We start from the raw sequence: 16,242 nt of genomic DNA on the forward strand, positions 1-16,242 counted from the left end.
CTCTCTTTGGTTCCACCACACGCCCATCAACTTTGTGTGGCCGAGCACACATTGCAGCATCCACCTCTTCAACACAAGAGTAGGTCACAAAACCAAAGCCCCTGGAACGTTTTGTTTGGGGATCTCTCATTACCACACAATCTGTAAGTGTGCCCCATTTCTCAACATGTTCTCTTAAGCTATCATCTGTGGTTTCAAAGCTCAGACCACCCAATAAACAGTTTCCTCAACTGTTCTGGTTCCTTTGGATCATGGCCCTCCATTTTGAGACCGGACTCGCCTCTTCCAACTCGAGCTCAATCCTTAGACGTGTTTTTATCTACTCATATTCCTACATCAATACACAAACATACCGTTCTGTTTTCTAAACACAGGTCACAACATCTCATTATATATTACCTTACAGCTGACTGTTCTCATTTAAACACTCAGTCTTTGTGTGCGGGTGTGTGTGTGTGTGCGTGTGGATGTTTATATGTTTGTGTGGGTGTGCATTCGTAGTGCGTACACGTGGGAGCCAGAGGTGGGTGTAGAGTGTTTTCCTCAATCACTCTCCTTTTGTTTTTAAAGACAGGGTCCATCACTTCACCCAGAACTGACTCATCTAGACTAGCTGGCCAGCCAACCCCTGTCTCTGGTCCCCAGAGCTGGGAATTCAGGGGCACCCTGTTACAACCAGTTTTTAGCATGGGTCCTGGGGCTCTGAACTTACGTTTGCACTGCAAGCACTTGACCCACTGAATCATCACCCCAGCTGCTGGATACACAGTGTTGTTGTCGCTGATAGATTCACTTCATGGCTGTGTGGTACTTTTCCATCATGGAGAGCTTGTGACTGACTTAACTACGCCTCCAGCAGACAGACATTGAAGCTGCATTAGGCACTTGGCGGCTGCTGTGACAGAGGGCCTTGACAAACAGCAACCTAGACAGGGCGTCCTTGGCTTCTGGTTGCAGAAGAGCAGTGTTCAACATGGCAGGAAGACCAGGCAGCAGTCGCAAAAGGCATGGAGACAGCAGTGGGAAGCGGGCTGACGGCATTTCATCTCCTCTCGGGAAACAGAGAGAAAACAGGAAGAGCACCAGGCTCGAAATCTTCCAAAGTCTTTCCCCAGGGACAACATCCCAGACAGCACTACCAGCTGGGAACCAGTGTTCAAACACATAAGCTTATGAGGCCTAATTCCAAAGATTGCTGTCAGTTATTCACTATTATAGCAATTCTGGGATGAAATACGTAATCATTCTGCTTTTAAAAAATATATGGAAATGTCTCTTGAAGATGAATATACCAAAGTGGTATTCAGAAAGGATGAGGGACTCTTTGAGACAGCAGGGTGGCATTGCAGATTGGAAATGTAGTTTATCTTGGTCCTGGATAAAACTCAACTATTTTCCTACAAATTAAACTTGGCTGGATAAAGCACAGGTTGGAAATCCTACAGCAATCAGTAGTAATGTAAATGATCTGAGAAGTGGGTAAAAATCAATCGAAGGAAGCCAGGGGCAGAGCAGCTTGTCACTCTGTCCCTCTGTCTATGTGGCCTCTATGCCAGCCAACACTCAGGAGTTCTTAGTTCTGACAAATACTCCATGAGGACCTGAGTCTTGTAAAATGTGAACTCTTCAGGGTATCCAGTGTCATTGCTTGCTATTGTGTGACTCTGAAGGAGTCCCTAAAAGCCCATGTGCTTATTTACTTGGTCCCCAGAGTGGCCCTATTGGGAAGGTATAGGATCTAGTGAGAAGTCTGCATATCATTAGGAGTATGTCCTTGAAGGGGTTAATGACATCCCCATCGTCTTCTTTCTCTGTCTCTCTCTTTCTCCCCTTCCCTCTTTCTCTCCCTCTCTCCCACTCTGTTTCACTTCCTAACTACAAGATAAGTGGGTTTTGCCCTGCCATGATGATGTGGGATGTCCTTCTCTATGCCGTGAATATGTTTTATTACCATTGGTTAATAAAGAAGCTGATATAACCAATAACCAGGAAGAATAGGGCCAGGTAGGAAATCCAAGCAAAGATACAGGGAAAAAGAAGGCAGAGTCTGGGAGATGCCAGCAGTCACTGGAGAAGCAAGATAGGAGGTAACAAGCCTCAAGCCTCACAGTAAAATATAGACTAATAGAAATGGATTAATTTATATTGTAAGAGCTAGTTAGTAGTAAGCCTGACCTAAAGGCCAAACAGTTTATGACTTATAATATTAAAACTCTGAGTGGTTATTCTGGGACTGGTGGGCAGGAGAGAAACATCCAGTAACATCACATAGTCTCCACCATAGTTACAACAGGCAGGAAAGCAGTGTGCTCAATGGTTCATGGATTACAGTCACTCAAAGTCAAAATAAAGCTTGTGTTTGTGTGTGTGTGTGTGTTGTGTGTGTGTGCCCACGCACGTGCGAGCGTGCATGCGCGTGTATGAATAGTACACGTTTGTGTGAGCGTGTGCACCTTTGTGTGTATGCGAGAGCCAAACATCCACTTTGTATTTTGAGACAGTGTCTCACAGGCCCCCAGTATTCCAAACAAATCATGCTGTCTGGCTTGCAAGCCCAGATTTTCTCCTGCTTTTGCATCCCAGAGCTGATATCACAAGCATATGCCACTGTGCAGGACATTTTGCCATTTTGCAGGGGAGTTGGAGTTCAAGCTCAGGTCCTCATGCTTGTGTGGCAAGCACATACCCACTGAGCCACTCCCTGGCCCCCTAGCATCATCTACAGTCACTTTCCCTTTGTTCCCTGTTGTCAACTTTGCTCCTTGAGCAGGGGCAAAGATTCCTCACAATTGGCTCTTGGATGCCTTGACAGAAGGAAGGCACTAGTTACCTCTGAGTTTTCCGAGTTCATTGAACCCTCCACTTTCAGCTGTGTGCTGTTCCTCCGCTAGAAGCACTCAGTCTTTTTAGAGCTGCAGGTAACAGCAACCCAACCACAGAGGCTTTACAACCATGAGTTTTCCTGTCAAGAAGCCAGGAACCTGCACCCGAGAAGGAGATCACCAAGCTCTCAGGCTCCTGCCTCTCCTGCTCCACCACTCGAAGCTCGTGACCCTCTTTCTCGGGCTCCAGGGACAGCTGTGGGGCCTCCAGGCAGGAAGTGGGGGAAGGACAAAAGATAAAGTCATAATCCAGTTGAGCCTGTTATTTTCTTATCAGGAAAACAAGCAAGAGATTCCCTGGAAGTCCCACCCACTGTCTTCAGTGGTCACCTGCAGCCCTTGAACACACAGGTGACATGGAGTCTCTTTGGTTTAAGCACACTGCTGTCCTCAATTGCTCAGGTCTCATTTAGCAAGGAAACAGAAGACCACATGGAGACTGAGAAGGCTCCGAGAAGTGTCCCTCATACCGAAGATAGCCTTTTCCTTTCTCCCAGTGACAGCGTGTTTGTTTGGAAATGTTATTTTTATCTTCGGCAATGGTTGGGAGTCCTGTCACCTTGAACACTGAGGCTATCCACGGGCTGACTCTGCCCAAAGCTGTAACGACAAGGTCTGCAGAATGCATGTGGTGACCAGGACCCTTGGGTCTGCACACTGATCGTGTGGTCTGGAATTGAGGGGCTGAGGCTCTACATGGCTGTGAGGGAGATAGTGGTAGACGGTATCTCAACCCACACACCTCATGGGGTCCAGTACCTCCTGTCTGCTGTTGCTGCTACCTTTCCCTTTCGTGTGTGTGTGTGTGTGTGTGTGTGTGTGTGTGTGTGTGTGTGTGCGTGCGCGCGCGGTGTTCTCATGAAGGTCAGAGGACAATTTGCTGGAGTCGGTTCTTCCTTCCACTATATAGGTCCTGAGACTTGAACTCGGGTTGTCGGTATTGATGCCCAGCACCCTTACCCACTTTGTCAGCCACTGGCCCCATTTTAGTCTTTTTTGATGTTATTGTTAAAAGTCTTTTTTTTTTTTTCTCACTCTGTATACCTCTTCCCGGTCTCTCTGTGTCTCTCCTGGTGGCACTGCAGATTGAACCCTGTGCCCCTTACATGCTACTGAGCCACTTCTCCAATCCTGCCTTCTTACTTTTGACCTTAAGAAAATGGTTTATTGTAACATAAAGCACAAACACAGGAAAACCACAGCAACCAAACGCTGGTTCAGTGAATTATAATAATGTAGATTGCACCTGGAAACCAAAGAAAGGACTTTAATTAAACCCTTTCTCTCCCCTTGGACAACTCCAGCATTGCTCACGCCCCAGCTACATATTATTATGGTTGCCATCTCTCTACATAGCATAGACCATGTACATACATGAGTGTCCCAGCTAGGCAGGGAGGCTCCCTCCTGCAATCCCAGCACTAGGCATGGTGGCTCACACCAGTAATCCGAACACAGAGGAGGCTGAGGTAGTAGGACCAGCAAGTTTTCAGCCAGCCTAGGTTACACAGTGAACTTCAGGCCAGCCTGGGCTATAGAATGAGACGTAGTCCCCCCCCCCAAAAAAAAAAAAAACAAGCAAAAAAGAAGCAGGGAGAATGGGTGAGATGTCTCAGTGTGTAAGAGCACCTGCTGTGCCAGCATGAGGACCTGAGTTCAAATCCCCAGCACCCACATTTAAGATAAAGCCAGGCACAGTCACACACACCTATAAGCCCAGGTCTGCGGAGAAACAGATGAGGGGATTCCCTGCGAGCCACCAGCCTAGCTCCAGGTTCAGTGACAAACCCTGTCTCAAGGAACAAGGTGGACAGTGACAGAGCAGGACACCAGACATCCTCCTCTGGCTTACACACACACACACACACACACACACACACACACACACACACATGCACAGTGAAATCCTCCCATCATGGACTGACCCACATGAAGGTCAAGAGCTTACCCCAAGGATAGCAGCACCCCATTGTGATGGAGCCCTGAAGTAGCATCACTTGGGATATGGTAGTGATAATAGCAACAGGAGCCATTTCCTCCCCTAGCCCATCACTGTGTGGTAGGACTTCCTGCTTCTCTGTGTCCCATTTCTGGACAGAGGGTGAGGGCTGGGCATTCTGGGACACAGAAGCAGATGGGAAGAGCAGGGAAGGAATTTGGGGAGTTCCACAAAGACTCCCATGTTCAAACTATGGCCAAGACTTGAGGTGTTGTCCTTACATTTGACTGGAGGAGACACAGAACTGCCCCTGGCATCCAGTTCTGAGACACTGTGTTAGGAACCATTTCCAGAGAGGGTCTGCCGTGTGAGCCTCTCTGATTTTCATTGCTGACGTTTTAGACATTTTTCACTCTGTATCTCAGGCTAGTCATGAACTCACCACGTAGCCCAGGCTGGCCTCAAACTCACAGCTGTCCTGCTTGAGCCTTTGCAAACACTGGGATTAAAAGTGCACTCTATCATGTCCACCTGTGGCAGTTTGACCTGGAATGGCCCCAGAGACTAGCATGTGTGAATGCTTGGTTACCCAGGAGGGACACTCTCAGGAGGAGTGTCAAGGGGAGAAGGGCAGACTTGGAGGTCTCAGATGCTCCAGCATGGCCCAGTGGCTCACTTGCTTTTCCTGCACCTGCTGATCCAGATGTGGATCCCTAAGCTCCTTCTCCAGCGTCATGACAGCCTGTATCCAGCCATGCTGCCCACCGTGATGATAATGGACTGAACCTCTGAAACCCCAAGCCAACCTCAACAGTTTTCCTTTGTAAGAGTTGCCAGTGGTCATGGTGTCTCTTCACAGCAATAGAAACCCTAACTAAGAAACCAACTCTATCAATTATTTTTTGTTTGTCTGTTTTTGAGGCAGTCTCAAGCAGCTCAGGCTGGCCTTGAACTTACTAGGTAGCTGAGGATGACTTTGAACTTCTGATCCTCCATTCTCCTTCTCTTGAATACGGGAATTATAACTGTAAACTACATCTGGTTTATGTGGTACCAGCTATGGATTAAATCCAGGGAGAGCCATGCATACGTATGTTAGAACAACAGTCTATGAACTGATCGCATTCTTGACCCCCCTAACAATTACTTTGAAATATTTAATTCTCTGTTATCTACTGCCTTTTGCTTAAAGTAACTAGAGTGTTTAAATTGAAACTATTTTGATGCTACTGCATCCAATTAGAGAAGAGCCATCATCAGGACCTTGTTCATTAACTAAGATTACGTGCAATTTCCCCACTAAAAAGAAGAACGTGAGCTAAGCCTGCTGCTGCAGGCTTGTAACCCTAACTACTCAGGAGCCTGAGGCCAAAGCAATGCAAGCTCGAGGCTGCTGGGCTATGGAGTGAATTCAAAATCAGCCTGGGAAACTTAGCAATACTATATCCCAAAACTGAAAATAAAAAGAAATTTGAATGGTTGCAGATATGACTCAGTGGTGGAACATGTAGGTAGCATGTTCGATCACCAGCGCTTCAAAATGAAAGAATACAAACTCACTGAATACTGAAGGAGACTATTTTCCTAATCCTGACAATCTACTGTGAATTGTGTAGAAATTCTTTAAAAATCATGTGCATTCCGCTCACCTCAGCACCTGAAACAGAAGCATCAATTTATGTGGGGCTTGCTGCCATTTTTAACCCGACACCCATGGCAGACATTACTAATGAATCGTACACTCCTTTGCCTTGAGACTGGGCATTGGCTCTGTCTATCTTTGTATAACACATCAAGTGACCATTTCCAGTTAATTGGATTGGGAGGCAAGAATAAAGCAGTTTAGCAATGCAGGCCTAAATTGATGGATTTGAAAGTACCAAAACATTTATGTGGTTATGTGGTGGTTTGGATGAGTCTGGCCCCATAGACTCACAGGGAGTGGCATTATTGGAGGCGTGGCTTTGTTGGGGAAAGGGGGGGCGGGCTTTGGGGTTTCAGAAGCTCAAGTTTCTTCCCAGTGGCTCACCCTTTCTTCCTGATGCAAAACTCTCAGCCACCCCGCCAACATGTCTGCCTGTGCGCTGCCATGATGATAAAGGACTAAACCTCTGAACTGTAAGTCAGCCCCAATGAAACATTTTCCATTATATGAGTTGCCATGGTCACAATCTCTTCACAAGGATAAAACTCTGAGACTGTAGGGAACCTCAGAGTCAGCTCAAGATACCCCAAGACCAGGTTCTCAGCACAAAGGAGGCTTATTTGCCCCAGAGAGACAGAAGGCAGGGATAAGAGACAAAGACAGGAGGCAGAGGAAGAGGGAGAAGGAGAAGGGAACAGGGGAGAGGGGAAAAAGAGGAGAAGGGAGAGGGGTAAGGGGTCTTAATCCCAGGGGTCTTAGTCTCTGGATAAAGAGGAGATAGACATGGCACATAACAAAATGACAGTTAGGATGAGGTGTTTAATTTTAACTAAGCATTGTTAACTAGGTGAGCCAAAGGAGGTTTCAATTCTTTGGTAGCTGGACCTTGGTAGCCAGCCTCAGGAGGAGGGATTTGTGGAGGCCCAAAATTACGAGCCTATTTCCAAAGGTCAGATAGTTGGAACTTACTAGGTTATTGTGCTTCAACCTCAAACAAAGGCCCACCTAGGTGTTGGTCTCAGAGCTCAGAGTTCTGCTCTCTCAAGGTTATTGCGAACAGGTGTGGTTAATTGCCAGCCCTGTACTCCAGGAATAGCTAAGTAGATCTGTTCCTACCTCAAACAAAAGCCTAAGGACCCAACTAAAGTTTCAGTTCCCTTTATGGAGATAACTTAAGATTCCACCCAGAGAGTGGTTTGCCTACAGAATGTTTTGGTCTAGTGTGTGAGCTTGACTTGTTCTAGCAACTAGCAACGGAATGTTTAACTATGAAATGTAGTCCATGACCTTCAATTAGTATGTCCATTTCCTTGTATCATGTTAATGCAGTCTTTTGTCTTACTCCTACCTTTTGGGGCCAGGGGTATTTTAAGCACTTGGAAATTAAACGCAGGCGAATTTTCAGTACTCACAGAAATTCCCTTCCGAGACTATCCTATGTGTTTATCTGTTTTATTATTTTCATTGGTGTCTTCCTATTTTTTACCATATTTCTAAATCCCCATGCCTCTACCCTGGCAAGAGGTAATTTTTGTAGAGGCTGGTCAGTGACAGGTATTGGCCAAATAAGGGAATAGACTTTAATGACTACCTTCTGGACTATAATCTAACGGTTTTTAGCAGGGCACAGGGAATGAGGGAGAAAGGCAAGGCCTGCAAGAGCCAAGCTCACCATGCTCGCCAAGCTGGCCAGGGTCTCTTTTCATGATTTGCCTTTGAGTGCTTTCGAGCAGGGCTCTGTGAATGCTTCAGTAGAACCCATCAAGAAGCTTCTCTAGCATCAGGAGATAGAGACGTGTGAATAATGACATTGCAAGAACTGAAGGGATGACGTGAAGATGCATCTGAAGTGTCACGGGGATGAGCACGTCCTGATGGGAGCTGGCAGGACAGGACAGTATGGGAGGGGAGGACGTTTGGGCTTTCAACTTACAGCAACGTGGAGAGGGAAGAAGGGGTTGTAGGTGGAGAAGGGGAACTGACTGGATAAATACCCAGAGGGCAAACAGAGGTCAAGGTGAACAAAGAAGAGAGGAGGAGGTACTCTGGGGAATAACAGACCTGGAAGTGGAGTGACCGAAAGGTTTAGAAGATGCCCTGGCCTAAGACAGCTCAGGGCCCTTTGGCTTAAGGATGCTGGCCTTTCTCTGTAGAGGAAAGCAAGAAGGAGGAGCTTGAAATGGAAGGATGGTGGCCAGGCGGGCACTCTTAAGAACAATGACTTTGTCGGGCAGTGGCGGCACACACCTTTGATCCCAGCACTTGGGAAGCAGAGGTAAGTGGATCTCAGTGAGTTCGAGGCCAGCCTGGTCTACAGAATGAGTTCCAGGACAGCCGGGACTGGTATACAGAAAAACCCCATCTCAAAAGAACAAGGACTTTGTTGAAAGATGTGTGGAAAACGCCAGATCCTAGGAAGAGCTGTCACTGGGTGTGCGTCACACATCAGACAAGCCCCAGGCCACAGACAGAAACATACCTGCAGTGGAAATTTTAATACAAAGATGGTTTTGAAATTTTTCGTGAAATCTACTAGATTTATCATCTTAACTTTTTCTTTAAAGACAGTGTCTCTCTGGATAGCCCAGGCTCATTTTGAACTCAGGGTCTTAAGATCTGAGCTGAAGGCAGGTGTCATTTTAACCACATCTTTTTTTTTTTTTTTTTTTTTTTTAAGAAAGGGTTTAGGTATTCCAAGCTGACTTCAAACCTTCAAACTTGCAGAGTTACAGCAGGGCGGTGGTGGCAAAAACCTTTAATCCCAGCACCTGAGAGGCAGAGGCAGGCAGATCTCTGTGAGTTTGAGGCCAGCCTGGTCTACAAGAGCTAGCTCCAGGACAGGCTCCAAAGCTACAGAGAAACCCTGTCTCAAAAAGCCAAACACCAAAAACAAACAAACAAACAAAAAAACCTTTCATAGTTAGCCAAGGATGACCTCGAACTTCCAATCCACCCCCATTCCCCTCTGAAGACTAGGAATACAGGCGTGTACTACCAGGCGCTATTTATGTGCAGTAAAAATCGAACCCAGGGCTTTGTATATGTTAGACAACCATTCTACCAGCTGAGCATCCCCACAGCTCCGTTTGGACCATTTTCAAAGTGCCATTAGTGACCGCAAGTACATTCATATTGTTACATACAACTGTTAATATCTCTGGTACAGTTCCCAACAGCCAGCCAGCAGGTAAGCTAGACTGTCCCCACCTATTAGATCCTGTTTCCCCAAAACCCACTTGGCAATCTAACCCCCACCTACCTCATCATCCTCTCCGATGGCCATTCCTTTTCAGAAACTCCAACAGACTCCATAGACCCAGGTACAGCTCACACCAGTCAGAAGTACAGCACCCGGTCCACTGGGCTCCATATTCTGGTTTGCAACTTTGGAAGAAGACTTCGGCTTTACAGGAGGCCAGGTTGGGTCTAGGCACCAAAGGACCCACAAACCTCAGCAAAGAAAGCCTACTGGAACTGAAGACTTGTCAGTCACCAGAATCCTGGGCCCACCTAAGCCAGAAGACAAGAGAGGAAACAGAAAACAAAGAAGCAACTGTTAGCACCATAGATCTCCAGAGCTCCTTTTAAACTGAAGTCTGTCCCATGAACCACCAACTTCCCATTTCTCTCTTCCTTGTTGTTCTTATGCAGTTAAGTATTTTAGAGAGCTTGTAAAATTGCAAAGGACTTTGTACAAGGGCAATGTGTGGTCAATATTCAAAAGCTAGGCAGACTCTGAAGGATGCCGAAGTCAAAGGGACAGCTGAGAGAAAACAGGAACTAGGAAAGAACCAAGTGCCTAATAGGGCTATCTTCCCTTCCCCTCTCCCTCCCACAAAGCTGAGATCCAAGGCTACAGGATCAAGCTGTGTTCTGGTACCCAGGAAGCTGGCCAAGGGGCATGCACTACAGGCGTTGGAAAAGAAGAGCCCTGCTGGTGGCTGGAAAGGTCACTAGAAGGTGCAGTTATCAGTCAACAGAAGCAGTTTCCTGGCAGAGTAGAATTTGCTGGAAGTCACGGGTGAAAGCCAGCTCCATGCGCCATGAGTAAGAAAGAGTGCTGGCAGCCCTGTCTACACTGGTGAAAGGTCACTGAGCCAATGGGCAGCAGCCTAGGCGGAGAAAGGAAATAGGCTCAATGCTGAGTTCAAAGGCCTTGAGGGTTCAGTTCCAGTATCTCCAAGCAAGGCTAAGATCCATGGATCACCCCTAAGAGGTGACACCTTGGTAAGTGGTGAACTAGAGAGGAGTAACTGGATCGTGGCTGTGTGGACAATTATTTGGATGCGTGGGGAACACCCACAGTTACCTGAAGTGGGGATGGACCACACGGCCAATGCTGTCTTGAGTTTCCAGAGTTTTGCAGTGTTGTGGAGTGTGTGTGTGTGTGTGTGTGTGTTCATTCGGATGCACTTGCCAGCATGTGTGCAAGCCAGGTGGTTAACCTTGGGTGTCATCCTTAAGAACCAGCCTTTTTTTTTTTTTAGACAGTCTCTCACTCTTTTACCAGAAATTTCCAATTCAGCTAGTCTAGCTGGCCAGAGAGGTCCAGGGCCCAATCTACACTTTGCCAGTGTTGGACTCTAGCGTCCAAACACCAAGGAGGAGTCGCCCCCAGAGACCACCTCACACATCACAGCTGATGAAAAAGCATGAGGATTTTATTAATTCTGTCATGACAGGGTCCCTCAGCATTCGGGAAGCCAAGAGACCTCGAATAGCTGGCACAGGCTACTTTCAAAGGAGAAGGCCACAGAAGCAAGGGGGCTTGTGATTGGCTTATTCAAAAGGGCTATTACAAAGAATTGGCTGGAGAGGTGTTGCCAGATCAGATGAGGTAAGGTCATTTTGACCTCGTTTCCCAGGGGACTGAATCAAAACATGTGTATATGGGTAATTGTTCAGGAACTGAGTACGTGCATGTGTAGCTGTTAGGTCCTTGGGTCCCAGGGGAGGAGGGGAAGCACTATGGCACGGAGGCTGAGAGGATTCAGTATTGTCAAAAATGGCTTCAGAATTGTCTTAAAGTCTTACACCAGCACTGGGATGGCAAGAACCAGTGTACTCGGCATTTTTATGTTCTGGGTTCTGGGGATGGAATCAGGTCTTCATGATGTCTGGTCACGTGCTTTCCTGGCTGAGCTATCTCCCTAGTCCCAGACTGCAGTTTTCATGCTGGGTGACTAGTCAACCATCTAAATCAGTGATTCTCAACCTGCAGGTAGCAGCCCCTTTGGGGTTGAATGACCCTTTCACAAGTGTCACCTAAGACCATCAGAAAACACAGATGTCTACATCATGATTCATGGCTGTACTGTAGCAAAATTACAGTGATGAAGTAGCAATGAGAATAATTTTTGGTTGGGGGCTACCACAGCATGAGGAGCTTTAGTAGTAGTAGTATTAATTATTATTTTTGCAGAGAGTCTATGGGTACCACCATCCCTAGATTAGCATCTACATTTCTATAAGATGCTTGGATAGTTTATAGGCACCTTGAATACAAGGCATAACATTTTTTCTGTGGTTCTTTAGAAAAACACACATCCCTGGCCTCATTGATGAGAGTCTCATGAGCTTCCAGGAGAGACTGATGTTGCCAGTCCCTACAGGACTTAGCTATAATTAACAAGACCCTGACATACCATTTCTCTAACTTGGCTGAACACTGGGAATACTCGGCCAACTTTAACCTAGCCAGTGTCTGATCCTACCCTCAGAAGTTCTGATTTAAACAGGTTTGGGTGAGGCCCATTCAAACTCTGGCACTTCGAAAGCCTCCCGAATTGGTTGCCATAGGCAGCCAAACAGTCCAGGGCAGAAGTTATAGGTGGGTAGCCAAAAGCAGCCGCACGTCGAGTTAAGTTGGCCCACCCAGTGTTTCACAGTTCGACTGCCAACATTTAAAAACAGAAATTTCACATAGGTATGCATATGAAACCCAGGTTTCCAATTTCTCTTTAAAAAATCCTAAACCCAGCACCCTCAGCCCCAGTACCTGTGAAGCTACCATGAGTCAGTATGACAAAGTGACTGCCTTCAGAAGCCCCACCCACCTGATCCCCACTGCTGTCTTCCCTCTACTGTTGCCCCAGTAGGCATCACTCTGCCAGCCCAGACGGAACTCTGGAAGGAGGCGCTGGACCCTCTCCACTGGAATCTGTCCTTTCTTGGCTCTGCTGCTTGGCTAGGGGACAAACAGTTCTTTCCAAAATCAGGTTTCATATTTTTGAATTACAATCAGCCAGTATGTTGTAAATCTGGGTATTTTGCCCGTGTGCCTTTATCTTAGATTTGTTACAACCTGCATAGCATTGTTTTACAGGAGCACTTGGATGTTCAAAGATAAATGATGATCCCTTGTTGGAAAAATCTTATGATCTACTTGGTGAATCAATGCCGGGCCAGCTTTGCTATTTCAAGGGAATGCTTCAGCCTAGATGGTTAACTCCAGACATCAGTTGTTTGCATTTACACTCAGAATCAGAAATATTCACAGCTCACAAAGCTCCTTCCCAGGCAGAGAAAGACTCTGTCTTTCATAGAGTCTCCACCATGAACCAAAACAGATGGGGGGCGGGGGGAAGGCTCAAGGAGAGTAGTGAGCTTCTGAGGCTGGCATGGGCTACTTGTCAGGACTTTCGATCTCTGTACTGACTCTAAAGCACTATCCTTGAAGAAGAAAACACTTCTTGGAGAGACCTCAAGAGAACCATGGCCCTCGACCACCACAGGACATCAGTCTGGAAGCCAGAAGGTTCTGGAAATGCTCACTTCTGCACATCTGCTTCCGGACCTCACGCTGCTCATATCAGACGGTTCTTGGAAAGGTCTTAGTTGGTCAGAACAACAAAAGTTCCTAAGAGCTGTGCCTTAGGGTTTCTATTGCTGTGAAGAGACACCAAGACCATGGCAACTCTTACAAGGAAAACATTTATTTGGGGTGGCTCAATTATATGTTAAGAGGTTCAGTCCATTAGCAACAAGGTGGGATGCATGACAGAACCCAGGCAGACAAGGTACTGGTTATAGCTTGATCAGAAGGTAACAGGAAGTGAACTGAGACACTGGGCAGTATCTTGAGCATATATGAGACCTCAAAGCCTGCCTCCCCAGTGACACACTTCCTCCAACAAGGTCACACCTACTCCAACAAGGCCACACCTCCTAATAGTGTCATTCCCTATGAGATTATGGGGGCCAATTGCATTCAAACTACCACAGGATGCTTCACCCAATAGAAAGAGTAAGGACGGGAGAGTTCTCCATACCTGTCCAAGAGCCCCACAGCCTCACCCCCACCGTCTTAACCAAGGACAGTCAGATGCATCTGACTGTTTGAGCTTTATTCCCAACCAAAAGAAAGGGATGTAGATACAGCGAACAGACAGAAGAAGAGGAGGAGGATGGGGTGTAAAGGAGGAACGCTCGACCTCAGTAGATAGGATCCAGGAGCTCAGAGTGGACAGAAGGCTGCTCAAAGAAAGGGCAAAAAGAAAGTCGTTGAGGTAACAGCCTCTGTGAAACTAGCAAGCAGGCACCATAGTTTACTAGGAGTGTGTATGGTCCCAGGCTATTGTCTCCCACTCTACCTACCAAGGTTATTAAGATGTTGTACTGATCTATACAAACTCACTCCCTTGCTGGGAGGAGTAGGACCTTCCCTACACGTTTGTATCCATAAATTTATATAAACATCAATATGGTTATTAGCTGTGCCTCAGGGCTTGAAAGCAGACATGACAGTCAGTGGAAAATCTCTATTTCCATCGCTTGTGTCCTGGTTCTTGCTTCCTCATGTCTCCACCAGACACCACCTCAGACTCCCAAACAACCTCCCCGATTCTTCTTCTCCTTCAGACGGACCCATCTTCCCTATTTTAGCTACAGACAGTGATTATCTTCTTGCCTGTACCCAGGAATCAACTAGAAAACTAAGATAACAGATGGCAAGGTACTTCAAGCGGTTGGTAGTAAGATTAAAGAGTCTGAATCATGACCCCCTGGGAACAGTTTACTGCACGCTTCCCTGGAGTTGTGGACATGATACTTCCTTGTGGAAGAGTCCAATCCAAGGCTCAATACCTCACCTGCATGGTCTGGAACCAAAACTGAGCGAAGGACATCAGGATTGAACATGCATACGTACACCTCTGAAGCTGCTGGTAGAGGAAGCCCTTGATTGAACAGCACCACGGAGGTTTGTATACCTAACACAGTGTGGGCCAACAGGTGAAGACCCCATTGCCTGATCCTCAATCAAAGCCAGGGCAATGCGTGCTCAGGAAGCAGGGTTGGTAGACAACTTTGACACAGCTCTCAGAAGCTCAGATCACTAGCAGGGAAGAGCAGCTGGAGGCCAGGACTCCAAATGGTCCCAACAGCTCGATCTCTTAATTGGTTAAATTTAGCTCACCAGAAGTCATTTGCAAAAGTATAAAATAGATACACACCGGTTCAGAAACATCTGAGATCTGAGAAAATGGAAACCATTAAATAGAAGAGGGTCAGAGGTCATCAGTAGTGGAGTGTTCATTTAGACAAGGTATTTGGTAAAAGAAAGGGATGTCCACACAGAAGAGTATCTTCTGAAATAATTGGCTTTGTCTGCACCTGCTCAACAAGACAGCCACCAATGGACAGGCTAAGAAACAATGTATCAGTGTACCTAGTCTTACACTGAGGTCCTTGATACATCTGGATGATAAATATGTGTCTATTTTCATTCTTCCACATATAGCCATCAGTTTGACTAGCACCATTTGTAGAAGATACTGTCTTTTCTTCAGTGTGTCTTTTTGACTATGGGAGGAAAAATCAAGTGTCTCTAGGTGAGTGAAATTATTTCTAGGTCCTAAATTCTATTCCTGTGATCTACATATCTGTTTTTATGCCAATATGATGCTGCTTTTATTACTGTAGCTTCATAGTACAACTTGATCGCTGGGGTGGTGGTTCCTCCAGCAGTTCTTTTATTATTCAGGATTATGTTAGCTAACCTAGGGGGTTTATGTATGTGTGTGTTTCCAAATGAAATTTTTTAAAAAGATTTATTTTATGTATATGAGTGCTCTAGCTGCATGCATGCCTTTACACCAGAAGATGGCATCAGATCCCACTAGAGATGTTTGTGAGCCACCATGTGGTTACTGGGCATTGAACTAAAGACCTCTGGAAGAGCAGCCAGTGCTCTTAGCCGTTGAACCATCTCTTCAGCCCACCATATGACATTTAAGAATGCTTTTTCAACTTCTGTGAAGAATTGTGTTGGAATTTTAATGGGATGACATTGACTCTATGGATTGCTTTTCATTTGTGCAAGGAAAGGCTACTGACTTTTATGTGTTAATTTTGTATCCTGCTACTTTGCAGAGAGGATTTATTAGTTGTGGAGGTTTTCCAGTTGATTTTTTAGGGTTGTTCATGTATAAAGTTATATCATCTTCAAATAAAGATACCTTGACTTCTTTCTTTCCTATATTCATCCTTGATCTCTTTCCGTTGTCTTACTGCTCTAGCTAAGGCTTCAAGTACTATACTGAAGTCAACAAGAACTTGTCTTATTCCTGATTTTAGTGGAAATTTTGAGTTTGTCTCCATTTAGGTTGATACCAGTTACAGGCTTACTGTAAATTATCTTTATTGTGTGGAGATATGTTCTTGATATCTCTAGTCTCTCTAGAAAAATGGTCCTCTAACCTTTCTAATGCTGTGACCCTTTAATACAGTCCATCATGCTGCGGTGACCCCCCTACACCTTATAATTATTTTCATTG

General features: G+C 46.0%; 1 long non-coding RNA gene across 1 annotated transcript in view; it reads right to left on the bottom strand.

The window, feature by feature from the left end:
- The window catches only part of LOC126515877 (uncharacterized), a 49,064-nt gene that overhangs the window by 21,129 nt on the left and 11,693 nt on the right, over positions 1–16,242 (bottom strand). Inside the window, exon 2 of the long non-coding RNA XR_007595943.1 lies at positions 9,726–9,976. This is a non-coding gene — a long non-coding RNA (uncharacterized lncRNA). The remainder of the gene's footprint in view (positions 1–9,725; positions 9,977–16,242) is intronic.

Source organism: Alexandromys fortis, unplaced genomic scaffold (genome assembly GCF_014885135.2).
Source record: "Alexandromys fortis isolate MF-2015 unplaced genomic scaffold, M_Fortis_MF-2015_v1.1 scaffold_18, whole genome shotgun sequence".
Taxonomy (NCBI): Eukaryota; Metazoa; Chordata; class Mammalia; order Rodentia; family Cricetidae; genus Alexandromys; species Alexandromys fortis.